Source organism: Euprymna scolopes, chromosome 4, assembly GCF_053919585.1.
Source record: "Euprymna scolopes isolate OS-2025 chromosome 4, ASM5391958v1, whole genome shotgun sequence".
NCBI lineage: Eukaryota > Metazoa > Mollusca > Cephalopoda > Sepiida > Sepiolidae > Euprymna > Euprymna scolopes.
Window position 1 is genome coordinate 77923943 of NC_136485.1, and position 16177 is coordinate 77940119.

The following is a 16177-nucleotide window of genomic DNA, read 5'->3' on the forward strand; positions in this document are numbered from 1 at the left end:
AATGAACGAATGTGATCTGGTCCGATGAGACTAAAGTTGAACTTTTCGGCATTAACACTGTGCGTCGAGTCTGGAGAAGAGATGGCACAACGCACGATCCCAAGAACTACCTCCCCACTGTAAAGTTTGGTGTTGGAAATGTCATGCTCTGGGAATACTTCTCTTCAAATGATACTGGGCCACTTCATATTATAGATGGAAAGATGACTCCAGCCAAATGTCGGGAAATACTTGTAAATAATTTCTTGCCTGCTTCCAATGCGTTGGGTATGCCACAGGGATGGATCATTCGTCAAGATAATGATCCCAAACATACTGCTAAAATAACCTCCGAGTGGTTCGTACAGAACAAAATAGATGTTCTTAAGTGTCCCAGTCAGTCCCCAGACTAAAATCCTATAGGAAATCTATGGAGAGAGCTCAAAATCATGGTCCATCAGCGAGATCCATGTAGTATTCAGGATTTGAAGAAAGTATGTGTTGAAGAGTGGGCCAAAATCTCGGCTGAACGTTGTCACAAATTTGCTCCGTCGTATAGAAAACGTCCCGAAGCTGTAATAGTCAATTAGGGGTTTTCAACTAAATATTAGATGAAATTGTGTTAGTTGTTCCAAGACTGTTTTCCGGCTGTTCTCGTTTTTATTATATAATTTTTCTCATGCATTAAAAAGTTACAATTTCGAAACTTTTTTCTTATTGTTAGATTACTATTTCTTGTTAAATTTTCGCATCAGTCGCTGCATGAAATATGTGTTAAATAAATGAAAATGGGATGTGTCCAACACTGTTTTCCCCTATATATATATATATATATATATATATATATATATATATATATATATATATATATATATATATATATATATATATACATTCTTTTTCTTCCCCTTATTCTCTCTGCTTCACTATTTTTTACCAAATAAGATCTAGGATTTTTAGGTTCATTAAATACTTTTGCGAGCAAAATCCGATCCCGCATTTTGCTAATTCCTACCCTCTGATGAAAAGGAAAGTATTTCATCGAAACTCCGCATATTTAAGACTATCCATTTACTTTGTGCATCCTTTTTAAAATTAAATATATTTTAACTCTTTTTCAAAGTGTTTTTAACATGTTTTATAAACTACCTGTTCTTATATATATATATATATATATATATATATATATATATATATATATATATATATATATATATATATATATATGAAGATGAATGTCTGTGTGCGGGGGTGGGGTCACGAATACGCTCCTACATGGTTGACTATTTAATAAAAATGATTACATATAATGATAGGATATGTATCGAGACACAGGAATGGGTATGTTTGATCTGGCAGAACAGTGGTTCATTCAAATTGTGTGTATGCGTTCCCGCCTGGTCCACAAAGTATTGAAATAAAAAAAATTGAAAATTAAAAACAATACGTTTACAAATGTTTCTGATATCGATGTACATAAGAATAATTTGATAAGTATGATTTAATTTAAATAGGGATGGTATAATAAAATGGGGGGAGTCTGCGTTCGCGCCTGGCCTCCATAGAATGGAAATACGCACAAACTTTAATAAAGACTTTTCATATCTATCTGTGTAAGTATACTTTGATAATTCTATTTCTGTTTGAAGAAATATGGTATAATAAAATTATGGGGTGTCCGTTCGCACCTGACGTCCATAGAATAGACATATGTCACAAAGTTTAACAAGTTTTTTTTTTAAATAGATCCACAGAATATTGTGATAAGTGTTTCAGTGTGAACAGGTATGTTATAATGATTTAAAGGGTGTATCTATCTTATTTTACTTTCATCATATTTTGGTTTGGTTTTGATACTCTCAAATTACACCCAACTTTACAAACCTTGCTTTTCATAGCCTATCATACTTTCATAAATCAGAGTCCATTTTCTGTAGGCTATTTTTAGTGTTGCTAGTATATATATATATATATATATATATATATATATATATATATATATATATATATATATATGTATATATGTTTTATTTTTTATTACCGTTTTATCTATTTGGTTACATATGTTTCGGACGTTGGGCCGTGTTTACGATCTTACAGCTTCGTCAGACCTCGCAGAAATGGTTGGTTAGTATTAGGAAGAATTGTTTTTAGGAGGAATGCGGGGAAAAAAGAAAAAGAAATAGGAGGGCGTTTGGGGTAGGAAATAATAGAGGGGGAAGGCGAGTAATGACAATATTTCAGTTTTTAAGTTTAAAGTATATTCGGTTGTATTGTGTGGGGGGGGGTAGCACATTCAGGTAGGCTTGGGTAGATATATGTGGATATAGGGAGATTTGGGAGAGGATGGTAAAGAGAAAAGAAAAAAGAGAGCGGATAATGAGAGGATGGGGAAAAAGGAGTTTCATTTTTTGGGTTTAAAAATTGTGACTACTTTTTCTTCCTGTTCGATTAGGTATATTAATTAGATTAGAGGGAGAGAGAGGGAGAGAGATAGATGCGAGGCAAGGGGGGAGGCAGAGAGGAAGAGGGAATGGGGTTAGTGTTGCTGTATATATGTATATATATATATATATATATATATATATATATATATATATATATATATATATATATTAGCAGGGTAACCAGACATTGCCCGAGATTGAATTATGATCAGCTTATGTTTCACACTTTTTTTTAATCAACTCGATTGATTGCCTACCTTAGTTTAGAACACACCACGGTGTACAGGGAGGAAGTCCCATATGCTTCTTGCAGTGACTAAATTCACAATGTATTGTAGTTCACATTGCAGTGTACATAACCTGCTGTTGATTACATGGGGTTTTTTTTATATAATGGCTTGTATTAGAGATTAAAATGCGAAAGTCAAGTACATGCTTCAATTGTGCCCTAAACTAGAACATTAATTTGAAACACGTCCTTGTCATATCAAAAAACTTATTGTTGATTATATAGGGTTGGCATTGTTGGTTGTGCGGTAATAATAACTTATATTTAAGTTCAAAATAAGTTAAGTATCATTGTAAAATTGTTTTTTAAACAGAAACATTCATTTGGAACGTGCCGCTATCATCTCAAATAACATATTTTTGATTTTATATGCTAGTCCTTTCGGCTAGTGTTGTTATAAAATTTCTCAGATGCACTTATGATATTAAGGTGTGCAAGATAGTGAAAACCGTCTGTTTATTTCGTTGGATTGTTTCGAGTATCAATTATCAATACTTAGACATTCCGACACAATATCTATCTAAGAACATTGCCAGACACATAACGTACCTTTGTGTTAAATTTAATAAAATGGAAACAAAACACCAGCATTCGACTCGTTTTCGAGTCCATAAGGAACGAATTCACAGGCACCCAAAGTGTTTTTTTTTAATATAATAGTAGAGAAAACTAAGATAATCATAGAATATATATATATATATATATATATATATATGTATATAGATGTATAAGTATATATATTCCTATATATTTTTGTATATGTATATATATTTCTATATATGTTTATGTATATATATATATATATATATATGTATATATATATGTATAAGTATATATATATATATATTATAATATATATATATATATATTTATAAAGATTCCTACATATGTATGTACATGTATATATATATATATATATATATATATATATATATATATAGACATATGTATATATATATATATATGTATATATATATTTCTATATATGTAGGTATAGGTATATATATTTCTATATGTATGTACTAGTATTTCGGTCCGGCGTTGCCCGGGTGTTTTGGGGTGTATGCTGACCAAAAAACAAAAAAACAAAAAAAAAGGTCAATTTAAAAAAAAAATTACCCCTATTATGACCCCTTAAACTTTATAGATTTGGGCTCAAATTAAGTTAAGTTAGATCCATGTCCAAGGAACCTATATCTTAAATTTTAAGTGTGTAGACACCAAAATGTCGGAGGAGTTTGGTAGAGTTCTTAAAGGTCAAATTGTAGAACTTCGACCTCTTAACAGCCAAAATTCTGTCCGAAAGCCGACCACATAAGTTTTCCCAAATCTCAGTTATTTCGTAGGGAAATGTACACAGGCAACCACACACAGACAGGCACTTTCACTTTTATAGACATATAATATAATATAATATATATATATGTGTGTATATATATATATATATATACATATGTATATATATAGTTTTTATATGTCTATAAAGTGAAAGTGTCTGTGCGTGTGTGTATGTGTACATTTATTACTAATATATGTATATAATTTTATTGGGTAAGGAAATGTACACACACACACACATACACTTTCACTTTTATAGACATATAAAATATATATATATATATATATATATATACATATATAGAAAAGTGAAAGTGTATGTGTGTGTGTCTTTGTGCATTTCCCTACGCAATAACTCGTTCAATTATATTACACGCACACATTTTTTCAGTTCTTTAACTCATGAAGTTCACTGTAACTACACAGCAGCTATAAATATAAGACGAATGTCTATATCTAAAATTTCAAGATTTTTACAAGCTTTTCGTGTATGTCTTTAATACGTTGATCAGCACAATTTTTGTCAGCTCGTATTTCGTAGCACTGAAACATTCATGCCAATTTTTGTATATTCACCCATTAACTCATCAGAATAAAAATAACTCATTCACTATGAAAGCAAAATGTAAATTGGCATGATTAGAAAATCCGAAATTTTGAAAAGATTTTGCAGTAATTTTCTAGTGTTTTCTGTCATATTCAAAAATTGGCGTAACATATCTTAAAATGTAAACTCGAAGAATATTCTAGGAAAATCTGTGAGCATGTCTATGCAATTTAAGGACAATATCTTTCCTCAGATAAAGGCGCATTTATACTGACATGTTCTGATTAAGTTCCTATTAATCTATTTTTGTATAGTTCTGTTCAGGGTCAATAACTGCAGAAATGATTAGGGCGTATTCCAAGTGGAAAAACCCCGTTCTTTGTATACAAGATGCTGAAACAATTCTCCGAGCTTTATTTACACATTGTGAGGCGACTTGGAAAAACCGGACCAATTTTATTTGTTTATAAATAACATTTTATTACATTGGTTTAAACAAGTATTGCTAGACTAAATACATGTTAGCGATTTTGCATACATTAGGTATTAATAATTATATCCTTAAGTAGTTATAGCCGTTATGTAAAGGACCTAAACTGTTAGTTGGTTCCAAATATTGCGTTTAGTGGATTATGTACGCATTTACTTTAAAATCTAAAGAATGCATTGCAGTGAAGTGTTAGTAATATCTAATTTAATTAAACCTTTCTTATTGATACTTTAGGATCAGAGTATCGATCACGGTTTACATCTGCATCAACATGGGTTAGTGTTGGCATTACGAGCCATTTTGGATCTTCCAAAAAAGCGTTGATCATATATGTGACTCTGTAATGTTTAAGGATTTACTTGAATTTTACTTAGCATTATTACTTTAGTGAAAAGACGGGTTCCATCTCTCTACAATCCAATTACTGATATTAACTTTAATTAAAGGTGCATGATCTTTATTTTATCTCATATGTGTAACAAAACACTTTTTACTCAAGGTTTAATTCAGTATAACTTCTGTATTTATATTCATATATCCTGCAGTTAAAAAAGATATTTAGGTGAAATAAAATGCAGACCCTCTCTCTTTTTTTCTGTTCTCTCATACATTACATTTCGCACAACTGTAAAGGAAAAATATTTATTTTAAGTGTTAAGTCTTCGAAATCTTAGCAAAAAAATATAGTACGATTAAATAAAATTTACTTGTTCTTTGACGTTAGTTACTTTTATTTGGAACCGGTTCTAAATAGAACATATTATCTGCTTCTTTTTTTGAGGATTATGTATTAATTTAAGATACGTTTTTTTTTTTTTAGATTTTCCCTAAATCGAATTATTAAGCATATAATTTTCCTTTATATATAAAAACTCACCACCAACAGCAAGGAAACACATGCCCTACAAATCTCCTATTCCCTTACCTAGGCTAGCACTTATATTCCAGCTATTCTATAAGTTAAGTAGGTGAATTGCATTATACTTTGTGCATCGCAACCAAACCAAATTCACTTCCTCTCATATCTTTTTTCTTCATATGACGTGGCCTCGTGAAGGTGTAACCCATCTCTAACTTTACTTTATCTAGAAAATAAGATTCTTACTAAAAACAACAGCGAATTGTCATTTCGTTTTTAAGGAGAGTAGTAAAATCAGTGTTCAGTTATATTCGACATCTCAGAAATTCTAGCCTACCCTTTTTTCAATGCACATGTCCAATGAATGTATCTGAGAAAGAGGACATATAATGATGAATAATCGGTTGGCAGTTTTGTTTGGCAGTAGCTAGTTAAATCTAACCTATCTCCATTCTTTTCTTGTTGCCATATCACTAATAATGGTACTAAAAGTAAACGTTTTATTGTGCTGCCGTTATCCGACTGAGGATCAAGCCTGGATGTTAGAGTAATTTCTAAGGTGACTGTCGTGCCATCCAGTGCATAATACCTGAACTGTTTCATTGTTATATGGTGAATGAAGTTAGAACCACGCAAAAGCTTTTAGTGAAACACCTCCAAACCATATTAGTGAACATTGCTACGGCCTTTTCTTTAAATGTGTTTATCGATTCATACATCTTCAGTTTCTCTTTGTTCCGTATTATCTCTCTCTTTCTCTCTCTCTCTCTCTCTCTCTCTGTTAGTTCCTTTCCGTCCTACTGAAAAGAACCCAGCTAGACTTCTCTACAAATTTGATAAATAACCATGAAAAATTAAAACAATGGAAACATAGCATACCCATACACTTTACTCTCAACAGAAACCCTTAATACAAGGTATCTTGCTTTAAATTCTGGGGTCGACATTCCATCTTTCCAGAGGTTAAAGTCTAATTACGCCGGACCGAATCAGTCCTGGTGTGTGTTTGTTAAACTGGCATCAAATTACATGCTTTTTTGGCCGATTTTTCCATCAAACGTTATTCTAACTTCAAATTTAAAGCCGTTTTATATATCGTTAAAGACATGGAATGTGTGCCTACATTAGTAAGAGCTATCCGGGAAGCAGGGGAAGCTTCAAAAAGATCCCAATAATCTCTACGTGTGCTTTGTCGTAGTACATTCTCAGAATATACCATTGAAATTAATATTCTACTGGACGCACAATTATAGAGAGTATCACTACCCAAGGTTATTATACTCCGTTCGCTTATTCCTCAGACGTTTGTTAAGAGTTAAATATTAACAATGTTGAATGGCTAGTTCAATCAAAAAACGTAAGGCGAAGAGATATTTTGCAATGATTTGTTAACGTACCAACAGAGATATCTACTGCTAACGGACAATTTTAAAGTCGTCTGGACATTGTCGTACAACATACACTGTAATGTGCTTATCCTTAGTTCGAACTCCTATAGGATTCTCTGATCACTCTTCTTTTGGAATAAAGATAAGTGCAAAGTACATACAATGTATATAATATGTATAGAAAATGTATAAACAAATATAGTTTTCAATGGAACAGTGCACTGATCCTCGATGAATTACTGGGCACGCCCATATAGTAATAACATATACGACTCCTGTTTAAAACCACTGCGTCCGCAACAGCGTCGGAAATAACTGAGTAATAAACAGATACAAAGTCTCCAAGATACTCTGCCAGAGACCGAACAGCCAGACACATCACAACCTCGAATTTACTCACACCCTTGTCCATAGAAAATAATTCTATAATTGCTTTTAACGTAAAAATATGGTTTTAAACTACAGCCGTCAATCCGTGCAAAAAGAATTAGAGAAACGCTAGAAAATCATATTCTGTTTGAACCGTGACGATTATGCGGTCAGCTTATTTTGGCCTACAGTCAAATCAATGAAGAGTAACTTACACATTATGGTCTATTCTTTTCTACTGAACTACTATAAAGGGTAGGCGATTATTACAAGAACCGGGACTTTCTATTGTAGTGAATGAGCCCTGCTTTCCTAATCAGGATCCTTGAACCGTGGCATAAAATCTCCAAGCAGTTAATAAATGCACTGAAAGCGTAACAACCCAAGATCAAATTTGTCAGGAGATGAATTACTCTATCACATTATGTGTAGATGTCTAGCATTGCTTCTTTAAATTATAATTGAAGCACGGTTGATTTATTTTTAGCTAAATACAATTGAATTGATTACTATACTAAGAATCATATTACGTAACCCGTGCTTAGTCGCATGCACTTATATTATTACAATAGTGATAAGAAAAGTTCAAGTTTGTATTAAGAATAGAGTGAAGAGTATTTTCTTAAAATTTCATCCACATTTAGGCCATATTGCTTATGTAGAAATAGAAATTTAATGATAGCAGTCAATATACACCAGGATAGAAAATTACCATGCCGAGCTAGTTTATAGCAAGATCAGAAGTTATGATCGCGAGACTAAAGATGTCTGTGTTGCCACGTTGATAGCCAGTTATCTCAGTTTCTTCCGCCTAATGGACTCCTTTGTGTGTATAAGAGTTTCAATAATAGCGGAATCGCCGATTTCCCATCGATGGCGTCGGTCCTGTCGGTCGGCGTCCGTTTATTGTCCACCGTACTATTTCAGTGGAGGGGGAGGTCAAGTACAAATTGTGGTGGGTAATCAACCAAACTGCAGATATCGATAAACAAAAGAGAGTGTATGATTTAATGTAGTTTAGCTCAGGAGTTGAATTCATACAAAGCGCACACTTCGTCTGAAATGGGCGTCGGACGTGTCTGTCGTCTGCCGCACTGTATTGTTCTTGAATATATTTATGGCTTAAAGGGATCTTAAGTTAAATCTCGACAAAAGGTTATGTAATGGTGAATTAAGTAATACATATATGTTTGACCGAATATTCAAATATATATTTATTTATGCTATGCTATCCCGCTGGAGGCGTACCCTATGTTTTCAATTATTGGAATACTTTATTGAATATGTAGCAAACTACATACATACATACATACATACATACAGAACAATTGCAACGTCTTGTCAGACAAGTGCCACTCCCTCAGATACTGAAAGTCCATGCGCCCGAAAATGACTTATTTAGTCCTGCCAGCGAATTCCCACGCTCAAACAGACATGACACTGGAGACGGGCATTGGTATACATACATATATATATATATATATATATATATATATATATATATATATATATATATATATATATATATATATATATATACAGGCTCGTATACACACATACATATCTATGAAATACACACACATATAAATACATATATACATACACATTCTATACGCAATACATAATACACATACATACACTTACATACAGATACACACATGCATACATACGCATATACATATGTATGCATGCACATATACACACAGAAAACAATACAAACACACATATGCATAAATATATACATACAACTACTTACACATATGCACATATATATACATACACACACATTTACCTACATATACATACACATAAATATACATGCATTTATATGCATACACATATGTATGCATACATATATATATATACATACATATGCATACATACACAAACAAATTTATATATATACATATATACATACAAACATACATAAACATATATACACACACATATATATATATATACATACATATACACATAGATATGCATACATATACAATTCCATGCATACATACATACATACATACATACATACATACTAATGATGATGGCAGATCAATTATTACATGCTTCAAGCATTTCAGGGCTACACGCGTCACAACTTTTCCATCGCTATAGGACTATTTTTTATAGACAAATGTCTGAGGGAGTATTTATACAAAGAAGATGTTACAGAGTTTTAGCTTTCTACGACAACTAAATCTCTCTCCCGGTTCAAAATGGTGAGATCCAGCAACAAGCAAAAGCGAGATCACCATAAACAAGTTAAACTGCAGACCAGCTTAATGTGGATACTGACCTCCCGTTTATAGTTTTTTTTTTAATCAGTGATAAGCTTCTCCTAGAGGAGTCGTCTTCACCAGGGCTTTCGGGATCCCTCCCACCCAATATACCCATGGAAATAAACACATGCATGCACACACATATACAGAATGAACGCAAACATACACGCGCAAGTACACATATATGCTAACATACACACATAGAGACACGCATATAAGCATGTGCATACATATGCATATACACACGCACACATACACACACATGTAAAATACACATGAATAAGCGATACAAAAGTTAGAAATCCTCAATGATCCGGATGATGGTGGTGGGTACAATTCAATGAGTTCGACATGAATACAAAAAATTCAAAACAAACAATTTGTAGAGGAAACCCTCACTCGTTGAAATGTTGTGCAACTTTACAGATGTATGGACGAAGGAATCAAGACGAAAAAAAAAAAACTAAAACGCTTTGACATTTCCTTAATAAATAGCATCTTTCTTTAGAATTTTCACACTTTTGCTGTAGATAATGGTGATGATGACAACTTTCACACATAATATTACAAATAAATGGACATAGGAATCAGACGAAAACAAAATCCGCCGGATCAATATCAAAACGCCATACATACATACATGATGATTGCAACATCTTGTCAGACGAGTGCCACTCCCTCAGACACTTAATGCCCATGAGCCCAAAAATGACTTCCATGACCACGGAATCATTTTAATAGACAAATGCCAGCGGGAGTATCTATACACAGATGATGTACAGAGACATAGCTTTGTACGGCAGCTAATTCTCTCTCTCGGTTCAAAATGTTGAGATCCAGCAACGAGCAAGAGCAAGATAGCCAGCAAAAAGTTAAACTGCAGACCAGTTCAATGCAGGTACTGGTCTCGCGCATTATATTTTTTAAATCAGAGATTTGCTTTTCCTAAAAAGGTTGCCTTCAACACGGCTTACGGGAGCGCTCTCCACCTCAGCACACACATACACACACGGTGATAGTTCGCCCTTTGGAAGGTCTTGTTTTAATCCTTCAGGGAGACTATCCACACTTCTTACCACACAAGTTTGATGGGGGAAGCAGTTTAGTCGCCGATGCCCCGACCATGAGGCAGGTAGCACTGGATTACATAGTACCAGTAGAATATGACATGACCTGACACACATACATACATACACACATACACAGACACACACATGTAAGGGTGTGTATATATATACGACGTGCATCCATCGAATCATCACTAATAATACTTTTACTTGCGCACGAAATTTTGAGGCAAGAGTTGCGGAATTGCAAAACACACACTCTCTTGTGTCGTCACCATTAATACAAGTGGCAAATAGAAATTTCAGGACTACTGAAACAACACCGAAGTAAGTGGAAGGCATATCAATGGCCTGATATACCAAAATAGTCCCATCTGTACACACAATAACCTTTATCCCGGAGTGGCTTTCGGACATTAATAAGTGGTGAGCCCCATGTATATATATATATATATATATATATATATATATATATATATATATATACATATACATATATATACATATATATATATACATATCTCTCTCTCTCTCTCTCTCTCTCTATATATATATATATATATATATATATATATATGGATAAGTTAAGGCATTATTACAGAGAGGATAAAGACGGGGCCATCCGCCAGTAATAGGATAGGAAAGTTTAAAGTCTGCTCCATCTATGTTGTATTTATATTCTTAATTATACCACCATACAAAAAAATAACTGCATGAAAATTGTTTTGGCATGTCTACAAATTTTAATATTAAACCATATTAAAACATACTATACTAACTGTGGCTCGTCAGAATATGTTATGTCAAACTATGAAATAGTGAGTACAGAATTAATGCATAGAAGTGCAAGTGTTAATACAGAATTAATGTATAAAAGCGAAAAAAGATAAATGGGCACGCGCGTGAAAAAAAATGTGGCGACCAGTGAAAATAATACAAAATTTTGCGCGTACGCAAGAAGCTAATGCACGCACGTACGAAAACCAACGTAGCGAGCAGTGAAATAATACGAAATACATTAAATAATGATAAAGTTCTTAACATCATTGCCCTTAGATTGAATAAACAATCATTTATATAAGAGGGGTGTTATTCGTTGATTAAATTAAAAGAAAAAAGAAAAATACAAGGGGGGATGTGCATTGTACAGGTCTATCCTAATTTGTGTGTGTGTTGAGAGTCTTCAAAATATAAGGAAATTGTAATTACGTAATATCTAAGGGTGGGAGCTATTCAAAGCAAAAATGAAAAGCACCCCGCACACACGTTTTCAGGTGTCTCTACGTGTTTTAAAATTTGTTACAACTTATGCCATTGCCCTCAGCACCATTTGCACTTTCTGCCTCTTCCCCCACAACAAAGTCTAAAGATGCTAACGGTTACCTGTTTAGGTACGTCCCAAAACAGTTGGGTCTCATTGTACGTTAAATTTATATAAGAAAGTGACCCCTCACGCTAAAAAGTATAATTTTTATCATCAAAAAAGTATTGTTTTATATGATCTGTAAATGCCGGTAATACTCCTCGAACGAAAAAAAAACTTTTGTATTTTATTATAGGACGTAACATCGCTGGGTTAAATCGTATACATTTATTTTTAATAAATATGTAAATTGATCAACTAGTATTGTTTTCATTTGAAAAAATATTTATTTTATTTTTATTTTTAAAAAAATCCAACTTGCACTGAAAAATACGAATAAAATAATCGAAAATAAATTAGTTTGGACACCTAAAACGTATTTTTTTTTCTTTTAAAATCAAGTTCTATTTTTTTATCACGTACAACTTAGGCAAAGAAAATATTTATGTTTGAATACGTATGTCCACCTGGACAATAGGACCCCCTTTACAATTTTTATTTTTTTTATTTTTCAGCTTTTTAACTATATTTCTGCGGATCATTTAACATCAACCTACCAGATTATAAAACCTATGGAAAATCATTATTGAAAAGTTGTGACAGTGGTTTCAGTTTAACGTTTAATGTTCTAGTAAATCAATTCCTAATTTTTAGAACCGATTCCCAGCCACGATTTACAGACCTTCCTCCGCTATTTTTTTCCTCATCAACTTTTCACATTGAAAAAAGTGCGGTCTACCGCAATAATTATTTATTTAGGACTTTTAAACACGTGTTTTTGCATTTAATGCCCCCCCGCTAATTTTTAATAGTATTACTCTACTCGTTGGTTCTTAAAGGGTAAAAATAAATGTGTTCATAATAAAGTGATTTAAAGATAGTAGTGGGTTTTATTGCTCTATGGAACATTTTAAAGTGAAAAAATATACCTACAAACACTCTTTAAATGTAAGGAGGCCCTATAAAAAGCACTACTACAAGCACGTTCCTAGATCTCTCTTACTTGGAAGAGAAACTATCTAAAGTAAGTCGTGAAAAAACCCGTAAGAATCTACAGAAGCGCTTCTAAAACAGTAACTATAGTTATAAATATGATTACCATTATATATTTAGATTACTTTTTAATGTGTTGTTGTTTTTTTAACTCAACGGGTTTATATTACATTTATATGTAAGGAAAAAAAACAAAAAAACTTTAAAATAAATTGGAACGAGAAATCTTGTTTAGCTTGTGTATGCTTTGAATAGCAGCACTGTCTTTTAATATCAGACTTAAGACAGAGCGGTAATGAAATAGGTAAGAAGACGACTATTTTTGAAAACGGAAATCAGAGACCGGATGGACGGTTTAAAAGCAAGGCAAGCAGGCTAATCGGAGATTTATAATTATAGGGGTGTGTATAAAATATACGAAAGGAAAAAACACCCCTATTAAAAAAAAAAAAAACAGAAAAATAATGGCCAAAGGATGTTGTTTGGGTCTTTTCTTTCTAAATTCCTATGAACACTTGAAAGGTAGTTGTGCAAAATTAAAATTGGATAGATTTACACACATCTCTATTTTTATATCTTTCTCCAATCCTCTTTCGCTCTAATCAATGATAAAAATAAGTATCCCCCCTTTCACTTCTTTAATATTTGACAGAAAATTCATTCTGTCATGATAAATACAAAAATTGCATTCCAAGATAGTATATATATATATATATATATATATATATATATATATATATATATATATATATTTATATATATGTGTGTGTGTGTTGTTTTTGTTTTTGTTTTAGCGATATGTTTTGAATGAATTCAATTATTTACGAAAGTGCATTTTTACCTACATGCGATTTGGGAATAATTTTCCCTTTTTAACCAATTTGGTACCCCTGCACGGGGAGCGGTATACACACACGCACACACGCACGCATACACACACACACACACACATATATATATATATATATATATATATATATATTATTTTTTAAATGTAATTATCCACTGACACGTGTTCCTCGTCTACGACTCATACAAACACACACATATCTCTCTCTCTCTCTCTCTCTCTCTCTCTCTATATATATATATATATATATATATATATATATATGTATATATATATATATAGGTACATATATATATATATATATAGTAATGTATATATACATATATATAATCATGCATGTATATATTATTTATGTTATATATATACATATATATATATATAGTTATATACGGGTTCATACACAATCTCTCTCACTCTCACTGTCTCTCTATATATATGCATATATATGCACCTATTTATCTACATACACATATTTATATAGGGTATATTATCGTATATATGTAGGAGATCCATGTGCTAAAGGTTATATTACATGGGATTAGTAAATCTCTTGACAAAGGTTTGCTTTCCAGGGCAATTGTTCTTGACATATAGAAGACCTTGGATAAGGTATGGCATAAGGTCCTACTTCACAAGATTTCCAGCTACAATATTACTGGAATTTTTTCTGAATCATTCGATCATTTCTCTCTGATAGGTTCATAAGATTAGTGGTCGATGAGCAGAAACCAGAGGCCCACAGTATTAATGCTGGAGTCCACCAGGGTTCCATCCCGAGCGCAACTCTTTTCCTGATCTACATCAATGATCTCCCAAAACACATACTTAAATCATTCGTTGATATCTATGCTGATTACACGACCATCTATGGCAACACATCAAAGGCTGTAAATGACAAAGTTCTCTCTAATTCTCTCTCCTCTGATCTTGAGCACGTGGTAAAATGGGGGAAGAGGTGGCTTTTTATGCATCCAAAACCAAGCTTCTATCTGTACATCATTAACGCTCTTATCCCCATCTGGCATCAATTGAAATGGATGGTTCTCGTCTTGGGGAGTCTCCATGTTTTGACAAGCTTCTGGGCTTGACGTTTACTCCTGATCTGGAATGGAGCACGTTCATCAAGTCTGTTGCCAGGGACGCTGGGAAAATGGTGGGATGCTTCTACCGCTCCAAAAGATATCTCACTACTAATGCAATTCTCTATCTGTATAAAAGCTAAGTACGTCCAAGGATGGAGTACTGCTGCTACACCTGGTCAGGAGCTGTTAAAAACAGCCAGTCGCGTCTTGACATAGTACAAAATAGACTTCGTGGTGTAGTGGGAGATGCCCATTTTCTTCCCTGCAACATTTCTCCCACAGAAGAGAGGTTGCGAGCCTGTCTTTGTTTTATCGTTATTTCCATGACAGGTGCTCGTCTGAGCTCCCCTCCCTCGTCCCCCCTCGCCAATCTTTCACGAGAAACATCCGTCTGGCTGAAACTTCTATCAATAATTTCCCCCCATCTTTATCTGTGCCTAAATCCAAACGTAGATTCCATGAGCAAAGCTTCTTTCTTAGAACTGCACGCCAGTGTAACTCTCTGCCATTTGCCTGTTTCCCACCTGACTACAACGTTTACCTCTTCAAGTCCAACATAAACAAACTCCTGACAAACCGCCCCTTAAGTAAGACACTCTATCAAAACCCCCAATACTATGATTACTACAATACTATCTCACTTATTACTGTACACGCAATAATCCTTATCCCTAAGTGGCCCTCGGGCGTTGATAACTGGTGACCCCCCCATGTGAAAAAAAAAAATAAAAAAATGAGCGCGTGTAAAAATATCAGCGGTAGCTGAAAGATAGCTGGCTTGCGAAAATATTAGTAGCAGGAACCATTTAAGTTTGTATTAAAATTAGCAAGTCTACG

The 16177-nt window shown here is 33.3% G+C and overlaps 1 protein-coding gene across 4 annotated transcripts in view; it reads left to right on the plus strand.

The window, feature by feature from the left end:
• LOC145268446 (opioid-binding protein/cell adhesion molecule homolog) overlaps positions 1-16177 on the plus strand; it is a 1056730-nt gene that overhangs the window by 741459 nt on the left and 299094 nt on the right. The gene's annotated exons all lie outside the window — the stretch shown is intronic.